Below are 11,678 nucleotides of genomic sequence, written 5' to 3' on the forward strand. Positions count from 1 at the left end.
TTGAATTTAAAAAAAAATAGCTACTATGCGTACCAAGATTAAGCAAATTGCGAGTCGCGATAATAAATCTATATTCCAGTAATTTGATTTATCAAATAGAGAAAAAGTCAGTCAGAAACGATATATATGTTTAAAATCATCTTAATAAGAAGAATGAAAATTACACATATATAATTTTCATTTAACTTATTGTATTCTTATTTAAATCAACTTATTGTAGCATTAAAATATTTAGCGATCGACGTTGTAAGTTAAGTCCTTGAAAATTAAAAATAAAATGTACAATTTTAAGTCATGAGAAATTTTTTATTATGAGGCTAATTTATATTTCATTTTTTATTAATTGACTTTTCTACGGTTCCTACAATTCTCCAGTGTATTCTATACGAGATTTCGAAAGATCGTAGCTACGCCATTGTGCACGTTTAGTAGCATCTCTTTTGTATGCGGAATTTCGATGCTGATGTCTCGCGAATGCGGATATTCTGTTGACATTGATAATGCAGGTGAACGTTTTGAGTTCCAGCCGGAGACGCTTTTCGTCGATGGCGAACCGCGCCGGATGTTGAAATTCCATTTTCATTTCTCGCAATTCGAATTGCCACCGGCGAATAAATCGTACACCATCTCCATATAATTCGTGTTACTTTCATAATATAGCTCTAGTTTCCATCTCTATAATAATCATATTCTTTTGTAATTTTGCGCTAATGCAGTCTTCTGATATAATATATTAAAAGCCATCTAACGTTTACGAATTTCGCTAAAAGTAGCGATGCGTAAAAATCACTTTATTTAACTTTAATATGTTTAAAATAACATGTTTTTTAGAATTTAGATACGCTTTTTAGAAACCTCACACACACTTTTGCCTCCTCTTTTCTGCTTTACTTGTGCATAATCACATGTATCTATTAAGTATAATAAACTTTGCAAGAAATAAGTTACCGCTGCGAGGTAATAACTACACACGTACGTGCCTCATTAGCGATCACTAATTAAACTAATTAGACTAATCACTAGCATGCTGTTGGCATTGCAAAGCGTACAATGCCAAATACAGTTCAGTAACAGAATTACATAATTGGATTACATCAACCATACGTCTTCTCTTCGGCTGTGCTTTATTTGGCGAATTTCGAGCGCCAGTTCACAAAGTGCTCGCAAAGTCACTTCTATGACCATTTGAAGAGCGTATTACGTTTTACGACACGTGCGATGGAATCAGATGGAAGGAAAAAAGAATACTTTGTTCTCTCGGTGCTTTTGCTACATGAGGCAATACAGTCCGCGTGGAGTATATTTCTGTTTTATTTCGACGATAGCTGCAGGCCTCTGTGACATTAGGCGCTCTTACGAAGATAAACTTTGCAGATATTAATGTTACGACAGAGCCGTAACCAGGGCGGTGTATTTGCAAGATACGAGGACAAAAGTATATCTCTTCATTCGCGCGAATATTTTTCTCTCCCTTTTCCAAAAGAAGAAAAAAAAATAAAAGTTTAGAAGTGAAAGATATGAATTTTAGAATTATAATAATAAGAATAATGACAATTATATTGCATATTTTTTGTAGATTAAATAATAAATACGCGCGTAATATTTTATACATAAAATTGTTTATATGCGTTAATACTTTAATTCAAATCAACATTTAATCAGTTTCATGATTCGTATAATGTATCCCGTATTGTATACACATATATCGTGTATTATATTGACATGCATCATTACATGCACGATGCATCCGTTTACGCGGATAAAAATACAAATATAGTACGTTTATAGCATCGAGCGTTCGCCTATCTCCAATATTCTCGCTTTACAAAACAATTTTGTTAATTCTCAGTTAAACTGGCATTTGATATGATGGATAAAATGATTATGTTATTATAATAGATATATCAATTTTTAGTAAATTACAATACCTATAATTATGTTAACAAATTATATTATTTTATAAATATAAAATAAATATAGATATAACTATTAACTGCATAAAATGTATATATGTGTTTGATTTTTATTACGCATTTTACACATATATGAGATATTAAAATATCTTTAAGGAGATATCGCGTGAGATTTTAAAAAGTACAATTCTTGAAATTAATATAGAGAAATTTCAGTAAATATTTATGGTCAGCTATTATTTATTAATATAATAATTATTAATTAAATGCACCAATCAGGGATTTGTATAAATAATGTGGAGTATTAATCGCGAACGTGCTAGTAGTTTATTAAACGAGAGAATTTGACTGTTGTTCAAATTGAGTAATGAGTGCTGCTATTAATTCAAAAGCACATGTTTATGGTTATTAAAAATTCAAAATCTATAAATGAAATATAGCAGAAATATTATACACGTTATATATTTTCATTTTGCAATTTATATAGTTTTAATAATATTGTGAAAACTATTCTCGTAGGTGGAACATTTTTTATCTTGTTATATAACTTTGTTCTTTTATACGAGAAATAAATTTATATCAATTTAAATTCTTAATCTGTTAAAATCTCGATAAATAATAAACACAATTAAAAAGTTGCGAGGCGATTACTATATACGTTATATGATGAATCTTTAATTTGAGTTTTCACTATTGCAATTTTCTTGTAATATATTTTGTAGTAATTACATAATATTGCGTGATAACTTCAAGGATATGAGAGAAATTTAATTTCGCTATTTGAAAAAAAAAATTAGAGCCTCTCAAGCGATACATAGTCATGTGAAATAATTCTTTCTATTACAACATTTAGACGATATCGCGATCATCGTGTCCCTCTGACATAATTATCATAATGCTATGAGTGACAGGCGTGGTACTTATATAACGTCCGTAATTAAAAATTGCGTGTGATATGTATCCGCTCATCCGCATTTAAATCATACGAACAAGTTCAACCACTTTCACATCTATTAATATAAGATTTTGAAATTGATGGCTTTTGAGATAGATAGTATTAGAATGAGATATAATTTTATACAAAATATTTAAAATATTATTGATTGTTACTTTTTTTCAAACAAAATTAACATATTAAAATATATTTTTTAATTTATTATTTTAGCTATATTATTTAAGAATCGCTAAATTTAAATTGTGATTGTTTTCATGATTTTTCTTTGTACTTATTTTTATTAAATACGACAAGATAAATTTTATATGCGGAAAAATATATATTATAAAATTTAATCATTTTATCCCCAAAAAATTAAGATTATATGTATATGGTTCATACACGCCAAGTCTTTTAACTTTCATATTTTGTACACAATACATATTTGAATAACGGATCAGTATGTTATATATCATCTCATTATACATATATGTATAATATTCATTAACGTGTATATTTTATTAGATTTTTTGAAATTAAAAATTATGCTTTTGCTTTCTCCAAAATTGCTTATATCGCATATTCACGATGGTAACAATTTCTCTCTTTCTATTTTAATGAACAGCACTCCATTTTTTAGCGTTCACAAAATTATATGGTGCTATCCATTATTATCACAATAAATTTTATTGTCGAAGATAATATATTTTTTTATGTTCCTTTATTATGTTCCTAGAAAATTTTGCTGATATGGCTAAAAGAATCTCTAAGCGATATCTCTAGTATCTTGCTATTCACTATTTTAAGCTTTTGATACATATCAAAGATATATCTGTCAAAAAATCAAAGATTACGATCATTTATTATGAATCCAATATAAGCGAATATATCGAGATTTCTTTATGCACGAAAAAATAACAAAAGAGAAAAACATCGAGGGATTGATACAATCGTGCGAATAATTGCAACGCATGAACGTGAACTATTTCACGCTATTCTTAACATCGTTGTGCAACGTGGAAACGATTCGAGCTTGACGCTGCTTATCTCGGAATTAAAATACAACTGTTGTTAATTCGTCTTGCGAAATGCATGTGTCGTTGACTTTCATTTTCCGTGGTAAATTTTTGTGCGAATATTTTACGGAGAGATCGATTATGTTTTTGCTGATTGCGATTAACCGAGATACGATTACAACATGATCCTATCATTATATATACATATAATAATTATGTGTGAATTCAGTTTTTTTATATTGTACACGTACAAATAAATAACTAAACAAAAATGTTAATAATACAAGAACATAAAACAAAATATATATAATTTATTTCTAGTATAAAATATCTATTAAAAAAGATAAAGACAAAAAGTTAATTTTTTCTTAACTATACATGTTCATAATTTTATTTATTAATTTAAATTTAATTATATCTTCAATTTTTTTAGATTTAGCCATTTTTGTATTTTTCCAATATTTAGCAATCACAAAAATATCTTGTTTTAAAGATATACCTTATCTAAAAAATATTATTTATTAGAGCTACTATTTTGCATATTCTATTGAATTCATATATGTATTATATGAATTTATATACACCACTACGTTGCTGCATTATTTAATATAGTGTTGCATTTATAACGCAATGTTGAAAATTAGCAATGTTGGAGAAGAATATGGCAGTAACAAATTGTGCAGGTAGACACATTTTACGCCATGTCAAAAGAGCGTTAAAATAAAACGAAACTTAAAAAACTCACAATAATGTTACAGTTACAGTTTATTCGAGCAGGATGGTTAATAATTAAATGCACTCCATCCGCGTGAAATTACAGAAGTCCTATTGTATAATAAAAGCATCCGATATTATTTGAAACGCGAGCCTCCGTGCAATATAACAACAAAGTTTTAGTGCCGTTCGTTAATTGCTAGGTCGCCAAATACAATGTCTACGTATTTTTATGACATTTAATAAGGCTGTTCCACATTCAACGAAGCGAATAGCCTCCTTCTAACTGATTTTATGCGGTAATTGTAAACTTCTGCTACTTGTCTTCAACGTAGCCATTTATTATTTATTAATAAAACTTTTAACGATGTCCCACATTTTTATGATCAATTAAAAATATTTTATTGTGAGACTTACAAATCCGTGAGAGGAAGAACTCGATTAATTCGCGACGATTTATAATTTGCACTTATCCGATTGCGTTATAGAAGAGATAACAAGCGAAGGGTAATTATAACTAACGTAGTAAACGTAGTCACTTCACCCGAGTTCACCCCAACGTTAATTACAAGTTGAAAGTAATTGTACGATTAAATGAACGTTAGTAGCATTTATGATTGCAAAATCATCACTGGATGTACACAATTTTTCGAGTATTTCTTTCTATGTGTATTTTTATATAAATTTATATATATATAAATTCTGATATAAATTTTTATTATTGCAATATTGTCGATGTCAAAAATTGCATAAAATTCATATGTAATAATAAATTATTTATATTTATAAATATAAAGTGAAAATTTTTAATTATAAATATTTATTAATTACATATTTATTAATTATAATTATAATTAATATAATATATATTTATAATTATAAATATTTATTAATTATATTAAAAAATATATGGTTGTTTATATATATGGCACTTCAAAATTTTCAAAGGTTTATATAACTGGCTAACGGTGCTCAAACAAGTATCACGGTTAACAAGGCGCGTTTCTGTGCAGTCTATTCTGTATAGTAATTACACACGCGAACCAACTTTCGTTTTCCAGGGTAGGGTCATCCTTTCGCCGGTGCGGTGTCAGTTTCTTCCGGTATGTGATAAAAAGAGAAATGTTTTGGTAGACAGGTACTGTAGGTGAGAGCAAAGAAAGAGAGAGAAAGAGAGAGAAAAAGGAGAAAAATGAGAAAAGAGGCAATTAAAAATTTATATTTTTTCCAGAACCAAATATTTCCCGCGACTTCTCGTCGAGTTTCCCTTCACATCCGAGTATAGATAAACAGATACGAGTTACACGTCTGAATAGACTTTCTTCGAGGACATTTGATCGATTTCCGGTAAAGATATACATGTAAATTTAAGATTATTAAAGTTTAAAGAACGAAACTATTGAGCTATGCAACATATCTTTTATTCATGTTATTAATAGCAAGTCTCTTTCAACAGCTATTTTTTATCGAAAAAAAATAAATAAATAAAAATTTATAATTAATTTGAGTAATCAAAGAAGATATCTTACGTGTTTAATATAGTGAAAATAAATGGAACTAATAAAATTTAGTCGACTGTATCTTGTTAAATGACGATACAATAAATATATCGAACAATTATTGACTGTATAATTGAACAGACAATTTTTAATTGAGCAATTAATGGAAAACTGTGCGACATTCAATATATTAAAAAAATATTTAAAAAATATTTAAAGATTTTTCTTTAAAAAATATGTAGATATTACAATTTTACATTCTAAATAAATATCATAAAACTTTCAAAAGCATCAGACGAAAAGATAAGCGCAATGTTTTAATATCTTTAGCAATGTTTTAATACTTTTCACATTTTTAATATATATCTTTTCCAATAACAGGGGGAAAAATTTCAACGGTAAAAAGCAGATGCTTTCAGAAAGTAATTTTCATTTTTGCTACACGACTTTTCTTCACTTTTATTGAAACGAAAATATACATACATAAAAATCTACAAATAAATTTTGTTCTTGAATGATAATAAAAGCATAGTTTATTCCATTAATAAAACAAAAAGAACATTAAAATAAATATGTAGACAAATATATTTTTAAACATTTTTAACTTTTTTATTAGATTAAAAATATGAAAAATTTAAATTAATTGTAAAGAATTAAAGATTTTAAAATTAATTTTATTACAATATGCGAGTGAATAATTTGAGATTTTATTTCAATCCAAATACCCATTTCGGTTAGAGAGGAGGAAAGTACGTTAATTAGAACCATAACTTTCGTCGAGTCCAAGATTGTAATTTATTAGCGAGCGGAACATACGTAGTATTAATCCTGTCATTATAATCGACCATGCGTATCGATACTCGTTAAAAGAAATCGTCAATTTATAATGAGAAAAAGAATACATATATAAAGCTCGATCAAAAAGCACCAAGGCGCGCATGTATCAATGGATCGTTTGACCTCGTTCAACGACTTTCGACAAGCATATATACGTGTTCACAACGCATGAATATCAAGTACAAGGATATTTCCTTTCTCTAATCCCGTTCTGTTATAAATACAGCGTTTGTAGGATATATTTTTCAAATTAACAAGAGAATGCAATGAGAGGCTCGTATGATATAAATCAAAAGCACAAAGCAATAAAGGTAAAGAGCCCAAAAAATTGTGACAAACGTTTCGACCTCATCCAGATCTTTTTCAACAACTGGTTGTTAACTTGTCGATATTGAAAAGAACCTGGATGAGGTCGAAACGTTTGTTACAATAATATTGTTGAGTTGAAAATTTGTAATACGCGAAGAGTTGCATATAACTGTATATTTCTAATACAATTTATAATTTGTTAAAAAATTCTTTCACACACTTCCATCTGTGTCTAGGGCTCTTTGCCTTTATTGCTTTGTGTTTTTGATTTATATATTTTTCCTTTTTACAATCAGATACACATTTTTTTGCATTCTAAATGGTGAGCACGATTAATATTGCTAGTGTTACAAAGTTACAATTGCTAACTATAAAATTTCTATTCTTATGTTTTATATTAATGTAGAGAATGTAAAAGAATTTTGTAAATTTCTGGGTTGAATTCAACGGAATCAACATAAACTTCATTATAAAATATGTCATCAAAAACATGAATTTAATGAAGAAATCTTGCGCAGATAGACAAGGATAAAAACTAATTCAGATTATCTGTGTCACGTAATTGTTGCGATTAAACAACGATAGAATCGCAAATGAGAGATTAGAGTCATGACGAGCACTCATTGCTTTGTCAAAATTATGTAACAATCTTGAAATTTGCTTCGATTAATATCCTATTAATTAATAAAACGATTATCGAAATTAGATAACTAACGCAGAATTTTTCTCGGTTCTTCCTAGTTTCTCGCGCATAGCGTGCAAGTTAAATTATCTGTAAAATGTTCCGCTGGCTATTTTTAATGTTATGACGTTCAAAGTCTGTATATCGGATCTTTAAACTTTCATCTCGTAAAAGAAAACCATATATCATTCTGCATTCCTATCTAAACTCGCTTTAACATTTTTATTCGAAAGATTGATTCAGAAATAGTTAAATAAAAAATTATGACAAAGTTGAGATGGTATATCTGAATTATATAAGTATAATTTTTAATTAAATAGAACACTTAATTGATAAAATATTTAATTTTTGCTGAGAAAAGTCGCTTCGTTTTTGTGACTTGAAATCGAGAATATATTTCGTCATTAATATAAAACACTTATAATTAATTAGTGTAACAGGAAAGAACATAAAAGAGTAGAACTTGAATAATTGCACGATTATTTTCCATCGATGCCATTAGACACATCCGGCGGGAAATAACACGCAACGAAGTGAGTTAATGTTATATATTATGCCGCAATAGTTTGTGAAATGGATGCAAGTGCATTAAAACAGTAACCATTACGATGAATTGATCATGAAACGATCTTCACGCGGATTTTATCGTGACATTCGATGCAGAAAGTGTGTCAGGAAAACGCATATTTAAAATGTAAATGCGATATGTAGCCTGTAAACTTATTCATCTACGCACTTTTCACGTATTACAACGCGTAAAAAAATCATCCAAGTTATAATGTATTTATATATTTTATACGAGAATCATAATAAAATTAGAGAAATTAATAGAGAATGATACGTAAAATACAATTGAGAATTAATGACGCTGCGATAAACACTTCAATAATAACGAGACAAAATAAATAAGAAGGAGTATTAAATAAAAGCATGAAATGGTTAGATTGAACTCAATTAATCAATCGCAGTTGAAATTGAGACCGATTCGATGAATCAGACAAGCGATCTGCTGTCCTAATTCGCTAGAAGGTCAAAACGGAATTGCGACCGCAACTCGATCATTCAGTTTCGTGGGAACCGCTGGTGGAGCGTTTACTCTAATTCTAGTTTTCTCCTCATTAGCATCCCGAGTGACGCAAATAAACGTAATAACGTTGGTGAGTCATAATTCCTCAAACGCCACCCGGTCAAATGCGAAACCCCTAACGCACTGCAGGTAAACTCTTTGGAAGCCTATCCGATAAAATCGGATTTTCTGCCACCATTCTGCGATGGGAGAGATTCTGCATACAACACACGGTTTATGTAACGCGATCAACGATCCCAAGAGAAAAAGAGAGAGAGAGAGAGAAAGGGAGAAAGGATTTTTCGGCGGGATTGCATTGTGCATTCTCTCAATCCGGTTTTGAAATCCGATGATACTGATACGCGTGTGGCACTAGTTACACGGTACGTAACAAAGGATGTCATTACGTGACATATATGTAATTGGCACGTCAATTATAAATCAGCTGATTAATGATTAAATGAATCTTCCAATTTATGAAAAATATAAACAAGAAAGAGAAAAAAAAAAGGATCTAAAAATCACACAAATAATTTTCATTTTTCATATCACGTATCAAAATCGCTGATTTAAGATCTTAAATTAATTACGACTGAAATTGTTATCTTTTTCTGGGTCTTCTGTCTTTGTTACTAATATTAGAATTTTTAATTATTATCAAATTTATTTAATGAAAAATGAAATTTTTAATTTAACTTATATTTTGAAAAGACATATGCATTTTTTCGACGCTGGAAATAATTTTGCACGTGTCAAAATTATTCAATTTTAATTCGCTATAAAAATTCGTTAATGTACATAAATATATGTTAATCGACAATTACTAGCTAGCTAATTCGATTACCGTTTGTGAAATATCCGTTGACGTAAATAATTCAGTAAAAATAACAGTAAAAATGATAAAATTTGTACTAATTACGCGATATCACTGTCAATCGTTCATCATTTACAAAGATATCATTTTTCTCTTCATGACTATTGTATAAAAAAGACACGCATAAAATGAAGGAAATTTGATAATTAATTTCGCCAACTCGGTAGCTCTATTATGATCTAGAAAGGAAACTTTTTGACCGTTCAGTCTCGACCGGATTCGATTTTTTTAGCCGCGAGGCATCCTCAGCCACCTCGAGAGCTGGATATTCCAGTCTGGATCGAGATGTTTCGTAATTTGTTGTATGGGTTTCTCTTATATTATTCCGTACAATACACTTACGCACTACGCCTGTGCTCACTTTCTATAGGAGGAGAGCATCGAGAGAGAAAAAAGATTGCGGTCGTCGCGCGGTGACGACATATTCGCCGCCTTCGAGACTGTCTACCTTCATTAAGTAGACTGAATTTCCAATACTCGCGTTCACATCGTCTTAGTTCGTTTCTAACGAATGTTCCTTTAGTTTCATGAAAATTCTAAGATAAATTTTACTCAATTTTTTGTTCGAATTTAATATTTATGCAGCTATTTTATTATGTCAAATGACATTCGAATATATTCGTCAATTGCATAATCACCTGATTATATAATATCTATTATACAAATTTACATTTGTTTGAAAGTCTTGAGAGTTTACATTGGAAATTAAGATGTCATCAATATTCATCAAGGAGAGGTTGACTTCGTTAAATAATCGATGACTAGAGATTACCCGATACGTTACGTTCATCAACCAAATATATATGCAAATTACTGACCGATGTATATATTTGCTGTCATCTTCGATTACGCGAATTATTCAGGTAGTCGCCTTCGTTGAAAACATCTTTCAGTTTCGCGAGCAAACGATGCTATAAAGGCTTCCGGCAATCAATCGCGAATATGGAAATAACTCGATATACCTCGATAGAATGATCCGTGACACATAATACGCATATTGATCGATGTCGTTTCAACGAGATTCAAATAAACTGTTCACTGCCAGCGCGTATCATGCAAGCACCGCTATCCGCATTAATATCTCTTCGATTGAAATTTACGTGACACGCAGGTCTGTTGCAACAGAACTCGATCTCATCCCAATCAGATTTGACAATTACATGCCACGTAACATATACGTAAAATGCCGGAGAAAGTAAAAGCAATGAGAAATACTCTCTTTGGAACTTATGGATGTATACGTAATCAAAGAAGCGATCGACTGCCTCTCACGTATCTTATATTGCCTCTCTTTAGCTTAATATATGCAAATTTTAACACACTGCGCTTTATATGCATTTAAAATAGTGAAATTAAACAATTATTTAAAAGTAGTAATATAATAGTAATTTTTGCCGCAATAAAAAAATTGTTATAATTTTATAAATCTTTTATGTATATTTTATGTATATTAAGACAAAATTTTAAGGTATTTTGAAAAATCGAAATTAATTGAATCTTATATATTTCTATAATAATAAATATGAAATTATTAATATGAATAATTATTAAATATGAATAAATAATTGCAAGAAGAGATAGTTGATGACATATTAGTTATAAGACATATGAGTGATCATATTAATTATAAAAACAAATGTCAAACTATTACACTATATCGTATTATACTTGCATACAGCTTGCTATTGCATCAGTGTGCACTTAGCCTGAAGGCCAGTGAGCCAATATTTATTTCAATCAGCTTTACATTTTTATATACAGTAGGAAAAGAGATACAAGATAATAATAAATTACGAATAATAATGTAATTAATTATGAAATTAAACAGTATAAT

At 29.4% G+C, this 11,678-nt stretch overlaps 1 protein-coding gene across 14 annotated transcripts in view; it reads right to left on the minus strand.

Annotated features, from left to right (window-relative positions):
* Positions 1-11,678, minus strand: part of LOC105252903 — a 179,950-nt gene that overhangs the window by 45,804 nt on the left and 122,468 nt on the right. The gene's annotated exons all lie outside the window — the stretch shown is intronic.

Source organism: Camponotus floridanus, unplaced genomic scaffold, assembly GCF_003227725.1.
Source record: "Camponotus floridanus strain SB8 unplaced genomic scaffold, Cflo_v7.5 scaffold86, whole genome shotgun sequence".
Lineage (NCBI taxonomy): Eukaryota > Metazoa > Arthropoda > Insecta > Hymenoptera > Formicidae > Camponotus > Camponotus floridanus.